This window comes from Aythya fuligula, chromosome 3 (genome assembly GCF_009819795.1).
Source record: "Aythya fuligula isolate bAytFul2 chromosome 3, bAytFul2.pri, whole genome shotgun sequence".
NCBI lineage: Eukaryota > Metazoa > Chordata > Aves > Anseriformes > Anatidae > Aythya > Aythya fuligula.
Window position 1 is genome coordinate 118,132,372 of NC_045561.1, and position 13,864 is coordinate 118,146,235.

Here is a 13,864-nt window from a genome sequence, read left to right on the forward strand (position 1 = left end):
GCCGGAGGGTGCGTGGCAAGGCCATGGTGCAGTGCCATAAAACGTGGCTGTGCCATAAAATGTGGCAGTGCCATAAAATGTGGCAGTGCCAAAGCACTTGGCAGTGCCACGGCCCAGGGCAGTGCCATAGCACGGTGCCACAGCCCAGGACGGTGTCACAGTACACTGACACAGCCCAGAGCAGTGCCATACACAGTGCCACGATCTGGGACAGTGCCATAGCACAGTGCCACAGCCCAAGGCAGTGCCATAGCACAGTGCCATAGCGCAGTGCCATAGCCCAGGACAGTGTCACAGCAGTGCCACAACCCGGAGCAGCTGCGCAGCCCCCAGCCGTGCACCCCCCTGCTTACCCCCAGCCCCCCCAAACCCTGCCTTCCCCACCCCCCCCCCACCAAAGCCCGTCCCGGGCGCCCCCTCCCATCCCTCTCCTCCCTCCCCGGGGCGGGGACGACCCCGCGGGGGCGTGCGGAGCCCGGCGCCCCCCCTCTCCCCTCCCGCCCCCCTCCTACAAAAAGCTCCCGGCCCCGCAGCTTCAGGCTCCAGCTCCGCCGCCTCCCGCAGCCGCTGCCCATGGGGGGCTGCCGGGGGGAGCTCGGGGCCGCCCCGCCTGGGGCTGGGGGGTCCTCGCCCGTCCCCGACACCGCCGCGCAGCGCCGGGCTTGAGAGGGGCTGCGGGGAGTCGCGGGGAGAAGCGATGGGGATGGGCTTGGGGGGGGGGGTGCGAGGATGGACTCCCCCTGCCTGCTGCTGTACGCCCCGGGGGGCTGCACGGGGGGTCGCTGCCTCCCCCAAGCCTCCGGTGCATCCCCCGAGCATCCCTCCGAGACCCCCGGGGGTCGCCTCCGTGCTCGCTGCTCCCCCCCCCCGGGTCATGCTTGGTGTTATAAATTGCTCAGTTCCAAAATAGGATTATAATCAAAGTTTACAATTTATTAAAAGAATAGAGGTAAGCAAACAGCGCTGGGTGCGTCGGGAGTCTCCACTACACCAAGACACACACCAGTTACATCAAGTAGCTGATTTTTATGCTCCTAGGCTAATACATATTCATTACTACTTCTAAAAAAACCCAGGGTTATTATAATTAGCTTCCAGGATCCAAACCGTCCTACTGGAGCATGCGCATCAGTCTCCTCCTCAAGCAGCAGGATGTCCAGGGTGTGGATGAAGATGGTCAGCATGGGCACGACATGAGTTGCTGCAGACTTGCTGTGGTGTGGACAGCTGCTCGTGACGTACCAACGGCACTTCAGGCAGACGGGGAATACCTTATTCAATGCTCTGTGCAAGTCTTGAGTATCACCCTCATTAATTTTGTTCAGTTTGCTCAGCAGGTCCCGGCAGATTTCTTTGAGATTCAGGGATTCCATCAGGGATCTGGAGATCTCTTGCATATTTGGGATGGAGAGCTGGATCCTGGTGAATCCTGAGCTTGTACCCCAACAGTTCTTCCTTGATGGCCAGCTGCTTTCTCCTGTGGCAGATGTCTTGCTGATGCAGCTACACTTTGGATGTTGCTTCTACTCTGCCCTTTTCCTTGTGGTCCCAAAAGGTTGGGGGGGGAGCTGTTGGACAGGAAAGAGCCAGCGCCATCCGTTAGGCTTCTCCTTACAAACAACCAGGTGATCCCCCAGCACCCTGCAGCCAGCCCTGCCAGCTCTGGGATGCTCTGGGAGACGAAAAGGGCCATCCTGGTCCTGGAGCTGGGAACAGAGACAGTGCTAGGAATGGGGGCAGCCAGTGCGCTCTGTGGGAAGGGCTACAGTGGTACTCAGCGGACTGAGGGGAGGTCTCGTTCAGGCCTTCAGCTTCCTCATGGCAGGCAGCGGAGGGGCAGGCACTGATGTTTTCTGTCTGGTGAGCAGAGATAGGCCCCATGGGAAAAGCATGAAGCTTGAAGGAATAGACTTTGATTGGGGGCGGGGGGCTGTGTGGAGCCAGGTGTTGGACTTGATAATCCTTCTGGGTCCCTTCCAACTCAAGATTTTCTGTGTCAGATTCCTCACAGCATTTTTCACCAGCAGATGGGGTATGCCATATTCAGTGCTCTGCGCAAGCCTTGAGCATCAGTCTCAGTAGTTTTGTTCACTGGCCAAGAGCTCTGAGAGGAGCATCCCTGGCAGCAATTTTGTGAAAATGAGGGCATCCCGGGGGTCGTTCTGTGGCTTGGAATGGCCACCCTGGCAGCCATTTTGTGAGCTGTCATGGCTGCCCTAGTGGCCATCTTGTCCTGGCTGAGGGGAGGACAGCCAGCATGGCTGCAGCTGGAAGGGGGCTCTGCTGTGGGTGCTGCCATGGCTGCTCCTCTGGGGCTGAGCTCTCTTCTGCCTGACCCGGGGCTTTCCCTCAGCACTGGGCAGTGCCCAGAGCACAGAAGGGTGCTGGGGGGGTCATTCCGGCCAGAGTCTCCCCCAACTCCTTACCCACCACCTTCCCTGCCCTCATCCTTCGCCATTCCCCACTTTTTCTCTCACTCTTCAGTACCAGTCACAGGAGTTGTCTTTTCTTAAATACGCTCACCAAGAAGTGCCACCAGTGTGACAGACAGGTTCTGCAGTGTCCTGTGGAGGAGCCAATGGACCTGTCTGGAACAGGCTGTGTGTGGCACCAGGCAGCCCCGGTGTCTCTTTGCAGATGCTCCACACACCCCTGATATCCACAGCTGGACATTTGCAGCCAATACAGCCATGAATTAGGCTGTGAAGTCCCCAGGGATCAACAGGCTGGTCATCATCACCATGATCCCTGGGAAGCTGACATAGCAGTTATACCTGGATAGCATTTCCAGTCACAAAAAAAAAAAAAAAGTAAAAATAAAAATAAAAATAAAAATAAAAATAAAAATAAAAATAAAAATAAAAATAAAAATAAAAATAAATCATCAGCAGTAGTTGTTGTGGACTTTTTTGGGTGGACCTGTGTGGTGCCAGGAGTTGGACTCCATGATTCTTATGGGTCCCTTCCAAGTCAGGATATTCTGATTCTACGATTCCTAAGTTTGTCCTCCCCACTGCACCACGGACCCCAGCCAGGCCCCGGGGGTTGATTATGGCTGTGGGGAGTAAAATTGGTGATCTTAAAACCTGAGAGAAAGGAGTGGGAGCAAGTCAGGACAACTTGAATCAAGGGCTTCTCAAATAAACCTCCTAGCCACACTAAGAGGCTGTCATGGTATCTTTTCTTGCTGCCTCTCTGTACATCATGATGGACATGGTGTGGGAGAGTGCTCTGATGTCAAATGGAATCTGTGGCTCCCCTGCCATGGGGCCAGCAGCTCCCAAATTCCATTTCCTAAGCTAGCCAGTCATTTTTTGAGTGTTTCTCCACACTCTGCTCTGAATTTGTCCCCAGGAGAGCTGGGGACACTGCAGCAAGCCACCCTGACGTAGGCCCCTGGATGCCTCCTGCAGCAGTGGCTCCATCCCAGCTCTCTGCAGCTGGTCAAGGGCATTTGGGGAGGGCGGCTGTGCCCATAGGGGCAGAGACCACATAGGGACTGCGGTGTGGAGAGAGTCCCCCTGTCCTGCTCCACTCACAGCCACAGAGCTAGCAACTGTGGAGTGTGTCCCATGCTGATTTCCTTTAGCATCTATTCATTCCTTCCTGATCGATCTCTTTAGATGTCCCTTCTGCAGGCTCAATGCCTTTTGTGTGTCCCTAGGAAGAGGCTGACTGCATTTCTCACAGCATTCCTCAAAGCATTCTTCAGTACCAGTAGTTTCGGGTAGCTCCAAGATTTTCTTCTGTCCGTGTGCCATCTTCACAGCAACAGCCAGTTGAAAGCTGAGCCCCATCTTCAGTTCCATCTCTTCCTCATACAGCACAATGTCCAGGGATTGTATGAAGATGGTCAGCATGGGTTCCTGCAGTCTTGCTGTGGTGTGGACAGCGGCTAGTGAGGCACCGACGGCACTTCAGGCACACGGGGAATACCTTATTCAATGCTCTGTGCAAGTCTTGAGCATCACTCTCATTAATTTCGTTCAATTGGCTCAGCAGGTCCAGGCAGATTTCTGTGGTGTCCAGGGACGCCATCAGGGCTTCTGGGCACTGGACACTGTCCAGAGCACAAAGGGGTTCTGGGGGGGTCACCCTGGAAAGTGTCCTCCCCCACCAGTCCTAGCCCACCTCCTCCCCTGCCTTTGGCCTTCGCCATTTCCCACTTTTTTCCTCACTCCTCAATGCCTGTCTGGTGGGTTTACCCTTTCTTAAATACTCTTGCCAAGTGCCACCAGTGTCACAGACAGGTTCTGCAGTGTCCTGTGGAGGAGCCAATGGACCTGTCTGCAATGGGCTGTGTGTGGCGTGGGGCAGCCCTGGCCTCACCTTGCAGATCCTCCACACACCCCTGATACCCAAACCTGGACATTTACACCCAATACAGCAATGAATTAGGCTGTGAAGTCCCCAGGGATCAACAGGCTGGTCATCATCACCATGATCCCTGGGAAGCTGACATAGCAGTTATACCTGGAGAGCATTTCCAGTCTCATGAAGGAAAAGAAAATCATCGGCAGTAGTCAATGTGGACTTCCTCCCTGCTGTACCACGGAGCCCAGCCAGGCCCCTGGACACCCCACTGGGGTTTTTGTGTCTGCGGGGAGGAGTATGGGCATCATGAAACCCAAGGGGAAGGAGAGGGAGCAAGTCAGGACAACTTGTGTCAAGGGTTTCTCAAATAAAACACCTGGCCACACCAATGGGTTCTCATTATCTTTTTTATTGCTGCCTCGCCCTACACCATGATCGACATGGTGTGGGAGAGCGCACTGATGTCAAATGGCATTTGTGGATCACCTGCCCTGGGGCCAGAAACTCTTTTGTTTCTGAATCCAGGCAGTCTTTCTTCTAATGTTTCTCAACACTCTGCTCTTCATCCATCCCGAGGAGTGTCGCAGACACTGCACCAAGCCACCCTGACGTAGGCCCATGAAAGCCACCTGCAGCAATGGCTCCATCCCAGCTTTCTGCAGACAGTTGAAGCGCATCTGGGGTAGGAGGCTGTGCCCATGGGGGCAGAGGCCACATGGGATCTGGGGTGTAGAGAGACTTCCCCTGTCCTACTCCATGCGCATCTACAGGGCTGGCCACTGTGGAGTGTGTCCCACACTGCTCCTTCCTGCTTGGTCTCTTCAGATGTCCATTCGGCAGGCTCGATCCCTCTTGTGTGTCCCTAGGGAGAGGCTCACTGCATACCTCACAGCGTTCCTCAAAGCATTCTTCATTAGCAGCAGGGTCAGGTAGCTCCAGAGTTTTCTTCCATTTGTGTACCACCTTCCCAAAGACAGGCAGTTCAAAGCCTAGCTCCACCTTCAGTTTGATCTCCTCCGCAAGCAGCAGGATGTCCAGGGTGTGGATGAAGATGGTCAGCATGGGCACGACATGAGTCGCTGCAGACTTGCTGTGGTGTGGACAGCTGCTCGTGACGTACCGACGGCACTTCAGGCAGACAGGGAATACCTTATTCAATGCTCTGTCCAAGTCTTGAGTATCACCCTTATTAATTTCATTCAGTTTGCTCAGCGGGTCCATGCAGATTTCCGTGGTGTCCAGGGACGCCATAAGGGATCTGGAGATCTCTTGCATGTTCATGACGGAGGGCCAGATCCTGTTGAATTCTGAGCTTGTGGCCCCTAAAGTTCTTCTCTGCTTGGGTGCTGCCATGGCTGCTCTTCCTCTGGGGCTAAGCTTTCTTCTGCCTGACCCAGGGCTTTCCGTCAGCACTGGGCAATGCCCAGAGCACAGAGAGGTGCTGGGAGGGTCATCCCGGCCAGAGTCTCCCCCCCACTCCTCACCCACCACCTTCCCTGCCCTCATCCTTTGCCATTCCCCACTTTTCCCCTCACTCCTCAGTACTAGTCACAGGAGTTGCCTTTTCTTAAATACCCCTGATATCCACACCAGGACATTTACAGCCAATACAGACATGAATTAGGCTGTGAAGTCCCCAGGGATCAACAGGCTGGTCATTGTCACCATGATCCGTGGGAAGCTGACAGAGCAGTTATACCTGGAGAGCATTTCCAGTCACACAAAGCACAAGAAAATCAGCAGCAGTAGTCAATGTAGGCTTTTTTGGGTAGACCTATGTGGTGGTGGCAGGAGTTGGACTCCATGATCCTTATGGGTCCCTTCCAAGTCAGGATATTCTATGATTCTACTATTACTCAGTTTTTTCTCCCTACTGCACCAGGGACCCCAGCCAGGCCACTGGACACCCCACCAGGGTGTTTGTGGCTGTGAGGAGGAGAATGGGGGATCGTGAAACGTGAGAGAAAGGAGAGGGAGCAAGTCAGGACAACTTGAAACAAGGGTTTCCCAAATAAAACTCCCAGCCTCACGAATAGGCTGTGGTGGTATCTTTTCTTGCTGCCTATTTCTACACCATGATGGACATGGTGTGGGAGAGCGCTCTGATGTCAAATGGCATCTGTGGCTTCCCTGCCATGGGGCCAGCACATCCCAAATTCTCCTCCCAAGGCTAGCCAGTCATTTTCTGAGTGTTTCTCCACACTCTGCTCTTCATCCGTCCCCAAGAGTGCCGCAAAGACTGCACCAAGCCACCCTGAACTAGGCCCCTGGATGCCACCCAGAGCAGTGGCTCCATCCCAGTTCTCTGCAGCCGGTCAAGGGCATTTGGGGATGGGCTCTGTGCCCATGTGGGCAGAAGCCTCATGGGGACTGGGGCATTAAGAAAGCCTGCCTGTCTTACTCAATGCACAGCCACAGATCTAGTGACCATGGAGTGTGTCCCTGCTGCTCCTTCCAGCTCGGTCTATTCAGATATCCCTACTGCAGGCTCGATCCCTATAGTATCTTCCAAAGCAGAGTGTTGGTGTTGCGTATCCTAGCTATGAGGCTGGTCAGAACTGGTAGGGCCAGAAAGTAAGGGGTGCATGGCACCCCAAGGAGATAGAGGCCCAACATGCTCAGGCCCCAAAAGGCCAGCAGCACCTCCAGCCTCCATATCTTCAGCTTGAACACGGTTTTCATCCTGAGCCTGAAGCCCAAACACTGCTCTCACTCCGGCTCCTTGCTCACAGGTGTAACCTAAAACACAGCACCCAGCTCTTAGCACTGGCCCCGGGAGAGCAGCCCCAACACTCCCAGCCAAAAGGATGCCTGGGCTCTGGCCTTTAGGCACCTGAAAAACCCAGTGAGCACCCTGCTCCTACCCACCACCGTGCTCCTCCGCACAGCTCCGCTACCGCACTCAGCTGACGCTGACTGTGGCCACCTCAACACACTTGGCCTTCGTCAGCTGCTCCATCAGCTTATTCCTCGCTGACGCGCAGGCAAAGTGACAGCCAAGCCCCCAAACCCCACTTATATAGGGCCACGTTTGTGGTGCAATGGTGACATCACTTTGACACGCAGTGGTTGCCATGGTAGCCCTGGGCAGAGCTGCACTTGGTGTCCCCAAGCCCAGACCTTTGTCAGGGCAGCAGGGACTGAGATGGGGAAGATGCTAAAACTTATCCAAATTAGTCTTTAGCTACACATATGGTAAAATAGCCTAATTATCGGGGATGTGGATGGGAACTTAAAAATATCCTAACTATAGGGATGTAGATGAGAACCTTCTGAGAAGCAGATGTAAAAAGAAGGTATCGTTCAAGGCCAACGGATGAGGGAAGAATGAACATCTCGTTAGGAAAGAAGGAACAACTCGTTGGCAGGAAACAAGGCAAAGGGAAACAACAAACTTCTAAATACTGTCTAACAGCAGGTCAAAGTCTGCTTTTTACAGAAAAATCCCTCTTGTGTGTGTCCCCAAGCAGAGGATCACCGCATTCCTCACAGCATGTCTAACTAGCAGACAGGGGACACCTTATTCAGTGCTCTGTGCAAATCTTGAGCTACAGTCTCAGTAGTTTTGTTCATTTTGCCCAGCATGTCCAGGCAGATTTTTGTGGTAGCCAGGGACTCCATCAGGGATCTGGAGATCTTTACATCTGTGGGATGGAGGGCCAGATCCTGGTGAATTTGAAAAAAAATCCTGCCAGGATCTGTTGTGGGAACTGGGGATATTTAGCCTACAGAAAAGGGGGATGAGGAGAGAAAGTGGGGCCAGATGGGGACACCAGAGAGCTTGGTACCCTCCAGCAGTGGAGCTAAGTCAGAGAACTCGTTGCTCCTCCAGGCATCATCAGGCACATCCCATGAGGGCACACTACACCACCTCTCACCCCTTGTGCCCTTTTCCACATGCTCTCAGAAACGAGCAAGAGCTTTTGGCTCCTAGGTTTGTAAGCAGGATCTGTATACATCAGCAAAGGAGCTGCCACTCTGCCCTGGTATTTCTGCAGCTCTTGCAGGGAAGAAGCTTTGCCCTGAGCAGGAATGAAGGGAGGCAGGGAGCAGTGCCAGCAACAATCAGTTTCTCTTGGAGAGCTGTGCTTTGCCAGAGTTTCATACTCTTGGTGCTTCCCCACCTGGCCTCACTCACCCAGGGCCTCCATCCCTGCTGCTGCCACCTCCTCCTCCACCATCTCCAGCCCCCAACTGTGCCCGACCCTTCTTCTTGGGCAGTCTGGCCAAGAGCTGAGAGGAGCACCCCCGGCAGCCATTTGGTGACAATGAGGGCTGCCCGGGGGCCGTGCTGTGGTGAGGAATGGCCACCCTGGCAGCCATTTTGTGAGGTGCCATGGCTGCCCTGGTGGCCTTTGCCATTCCCCATTGTTTCCCTCACTCCTCAATACCTGTCCTCCCTTGCCCTGCTGGCAGCACTTTGCCCAGTGCAGCCCAACAGAGCAGCAGCCCTCTTTGTGGCCAGGGCCCTTTGCTGGCTCCTGTTTGTAATACACAATAAATGTTTGTTCATTGTCTTTTGTATTATAAAAACAAGGAGTTCTGTTTGAGGAACGGGAGTTGTGAAAACTCCCTGCTGAAGTAAGGAGCTGTATAATGCTTTGCTAGACACTATGAAAATTCTTTTGCTTAATGTAACAAAATAGAGAACCCCCTCCCCTTCTCTCCTTCTGCATCTCAGTAGCCTCTTTTGTTAAAAAACCACTGCTGCAAAGTTCATGTAACCATCTCCTGATAAGTTGTTAAACTAGTGTATCAACATCCTGCCTTCCTGTCTCACGCTGGGCCAACAAGACCAAATAAAGAAAGAAGTTGAACCACAACGCTGAGGAAGACTACGGCCTTCATCTTCACGACCACCAGAGGGACAGAGACGACCCCCTAGCAACAGCGCGCGCAGTCGCAGAATACACCAGGATGTGCTGCGTAATCCCGGAATTACCAAGATATAAAAAGGGACCCTGGCGGGGGTGAGGTGCGCGCCGTTGGTGGAGCCGAGACTCCCCGGCCGCCCAGCGCTGTTTTGCTTGCTGTTGCTTACTCAATAAATTCCTTTCTATTATTAATGCAATGCTCTCTGAAAATTAATTAAGGGGGCAACTTATAACACTGTTCAGCTCGGTGCCCACCAGGACCCCAGGCCCTTCTCTGCCAGGCTGCTTCCAGCCGGCTGCCCCCAGCAGGTGGTGGTGCTGGGCTTGCTCCACCCCAGGGGCAGGACCCTGCGCTTCTTAAGGAACTTCTTGAGGCTCCTATCAGCCCTTTCCTCCGGCCTGTCTGTCTGAGCTGGCTGTGAGCCCCAGGGGTGTCCAGCCAGCACCCGTGCTGGGTTGGTGGCCCTGGGAAGAGGCTTGTGCTGCTGGACGCTTCCCTGCCTCTGCCAGCGCCCCAGAAAGGGCACAGCAGGGCAGGTGTGGTCCTTTGCACAGCCTAGGGCTCCGTTTCTCAATGTCCCTCAAAGAGCATTTGGGGAGCCTCCCGCAATGCAGCCCCAGCTCTTGCTCCCCTTCCCACTGCTGCAGCAGGGTGCTGAGCTCCCCCAAGGGTGCCGGTCCCTGCCTCGGTGGGCAAAAGGGTCCTGTGAGAAAAATCTCAATAATTTTCTCAGAGGGGATCTTCTGTGAAGCTATCTTATTCGCAATTGCAATGGCAGGCGTCCTGCAAGCAGGAGCGCACAGTAAAAGTTTATCCTAACCTTATTTTCCCTATTACCCGACACCTGATTTCTCCCGTTTCCTCAGTGACTGAGTACTGCAGGTTCACAATCTACTTGATGCCCTTCTATACCGAATATGTACAATTTTATTTGAAACATCGTTAATTTGTCTTTCTCCTTTTTTCCTTTTTTTTTTTTCCTTTTTTTTTTTTTTTTTCCTTCTCCTCTTGTGACTAGAGGGACGCTGATCTTTGTTTTTCCTGATTTCATACGGCTCATCCTGTTTTTCTTAGCTATCTTCCTTATTTTGGGACAGGGGGACTTTCCCTTTTCCCCTTACCTGCTTAACATACTCCCCACTGCTATGCTGCACAATCACTTTTGAATATACAAAGTTAGTGGAATTTCCCACTGCAAAAACACCTCCTATTGCAGAAACACAACTTTCTTTCTCACAATTTCCCCTTTTCTTTTCTTACTCCTATTGTCATTTTTGCACCTCTTCACACACTTTGGTGTTGCGTATCCTAGCTATGAGGCTGGTCAGAACTGGTAGGGCCAGAAAGTAAGGGGTGCATGGCACCCCAAGGAGATAGAGGCCCAAAATGCTCAGGCCCCAAAAGGCCAGCAGCACCTCCAGCCTCCATATCTTCAGCTTGAACACGGTTTTCATCCTGAGCCTGAAGCCCAAACACTGCTCTCACTCCGGCTCCTTGCTCACAGGTGTAACCTAAAACACAGCACCCAGCTCTTAGCACTGGCCCCGGGAGAGCAGCCCCAACACTCCCAGCCAAAAGGATGCCTGGGCTCTGGGCTTTAGGCACCTGAAAAACCCAGCGAGCACCCTGCTCCTACCCACCACCGTGCTCCTCCGCACAGCTCCGCTACCGCACTCAGCTGACGCTGACTGTGGCCACCTCAACACACTTGGCCTTCGTCAGCTGCTCCATCAGCTTATTCCTCGCTGACGCGCAGGCAAAGTGACAGCCAAGCCCCCAAACCCCACTTATATAGGGCCACGTTTGTGGTGCAATGGTGACATCACTTTGACACGCAGTGGTTGCCATGGTAGCCCTGGGCAGAGCTGCACTTGGTGTCCGCAAGCAGGGACCTTTGTCAGGGCAGCAGGGACTGAGATGGGGAAGATGCTAAAACTTATCCAAATTAGTCTTTAGCTACACATATGGTAAAGTATCCTAATTATCGGGGATGTGGATGGGAACTTAAAAATATCCTAACTATAGGGATGTAGATGAGAACCTTCTGAGAAGCAGATGTAAAAAGAAGGTATCGCTCAAGGCCAACGGATGAGGGAAGAATGAACATCTCGTTAGGAAAGAAGGAACAACTCGTTGGCAGGAAACAAGGCAAAGGGAAACAACAAACTTCTAAATACTGTCCAACAGCAGGTCAAAGTCTGCTTTTTACAGAAAAATCCCTCTTGTGTGTGTCCCCAAGCAGAGGATCGCCGCATTCCTCACAGCATGTTTCACTAGCAGACAGGGGACACCTTATTCAGTGCTCTGTGCAAATCTTGAGCTACAGTCTCAGTAGTTTTGTTCATTTTGCCCTGCATGTCCAGGCAGATTTTTGTGGTAGCCAGGGACTCCATCAGGGATCTGGAGATCTTTACATCTTTGGGATGGAGGGCCAGATCCTGGTGAATTTGAAAAAAAAATCCTGCCAGGATCTGTTGTGGGAACTGAGGTTATTTAGCCTACAGAAAAGGGGGATGAGGAGAGAAAGTGGGGCCAGATGGGGACACCAGAGAGCTTGGTACCCTCCAGCAGTGGAGCTAAGTCAGAGAACTCGTTGCTCCTCCAGGCATCATCAGGCACATCCCATGAGGGCACACTACACCACCTCTCACCTCTTGTGCCCTTTTCCACATGCTCTCAGAAACGAGCAAGAGCTTTTGGCTCCTAGGTTTGTAAGCAGGACCTGTATACATCAGCAAAGGAGCTGCCACTCTGCCCTGGTATTTCTGCAGCTCTTGCAGGGAAGAAGCTTTGCCCTGAGCAGGAATGAAGGGAGGCAGGGAGCAGTGCCAGCAACAATCAGTTTCTCTTGGAGAGCTGTGCTTTGCCGGAGTTTCATACTCTTGGTGCTTCCCCACCTGGCCTCACTCACCCAGGGCCTCCATCCCTGCTGCTGCCACCTCCTCCTCCACCAGCTCCAGCCCCCAACTGTGCCCGGCCCTTCTTCTTGGGCAGTCTGGCCAAGAGCTGAGAGGAGCACCCCCGGCAGCCATTTGGTGACAATGAGGGCTGCCCGGGGGCCATTCTGTGGTGAGGAATGGCCACCCTGGCAGCCATTTTGTGAGGTGCCATGGCTGCCCTGGTGGCCTTTGCCATTCCCCATTGTTTCCCTCACTCCTCAATACCTGTCCTCCCTTGCCCTGCTGGCAGCATTTTGCCCAGTGCAGCCCAACAGAGCAGCAGCCCTCTTTGTGGCCAGGGCCCTTTGCTGGCTCCTGTTCAGCTCGGTGCCCACCAGGACCCCAGGCCCTTCTCTGCCAGGCTGCTTCCAGCCGGCTGCCCCCAGCAGGTGGTGGTGCTGGGCTTGCTTCACCCCAGGGGCAGGACCCTGCGCTTCTTAAGGAACTTCTTGAGGCTCCTATCAGCCCTTTCCTCCGGCCTGTCTGTCTGAGCTGGCTGTGAGCCCCAGGGGTGTCCAGCCAGCACCGTGCTGGGTTGGTGGCCCTGGGAAGAGGCTTGTGCTGCTGGACGCTTCCCTGCTTCTGCCAGCGCCCCAGAAAGGGCACAGCAGGGCAGGTGTGGTCCTTTGCACAGCCTAGGGCTCCGTTTCTCAATGTCCCTCAAAGAGCATTTGGGGAGCCTCCCGCAATGCAGCCCCAGCTCTTGCTCCCCTTCCCACTGCTGCAGCAGGGTGCTGAGCTCCCCCAAGGGTGCCGGTCCCTGCCTCAGTGGGCAAAAGGGTCCTGTGAGAAAAATCTCAATAATTTTCTCAGAGGGGATCTTCTGTGAAGCTATCTTATTCGCAATTGCAATGGCAGGCGTCCTGCAAGCAGGAGCGCACAGTAAAAGTTTATCCTAACCTTATTTTCCCTATTACCCGACACCTGATTTCTCCCGTTTCCTCAATGACTGAGTACTGCAGGTTCACAATCTACTCGATGCAGTTCTATACCAAATATGTACAATTTTATTTGACCAATCGTTAATTTGTCTTTCTCCTTTTTTCCTTTTTTTTTTTTTTTTTCTCCCTTCTTCTCCTCTTGTGACTAGAGAGACGCTGATCTTTGTTTTTCCTGATTTCATACTGCTCATCCTGTTTTTCTTAGCTATGTTCCTTATTTTGGGACAGGGGGACTTTCCACTTTCCCCTTACCTGCTTAACATACTCCCCACTGCTATGCTGCACAATCACTTTTGAATATACAAAGTTAGTGGAATTTTCCACTGCAAAAACACTTCCTATTGCAGAAACACAACTTTCTTTCTCACAATATCCCCTTTTCTTTTCTTACTCCTATTGTCATTTTTGCACCACTTCACACACTTTGGTGTTGCGTATCCTAGCTATGAGGCTGGTCAGAACTGGTAGGGCCAGAAAGTAAGGGGTGCATGGCACCCCAAGGAGATAGAGGCCCAAAATGCTCAGGCCCCAAAAGGCCAGCAGCACCTCCAGCCTCCATATCTTCAGCTTGAACACGGTTTTCATCCTGAGCCTGAAGCCCAGACACTGCTCTCACTCCGGCTCCTTGCTCACAGGTGTAACCTAAAACACAGCACCCAGCTCTTAGCAGTGGCCCCGGGAGAGCAGCCCCAACCCTCCCAGCCAAAAGGATGCCTGGGCTCTGGGCTTTAGGCAGCCGAAAAACCCAGCGAGCACCCTGCTCCTACCCACCACCGTGCTCCTCCGCACAGCTCC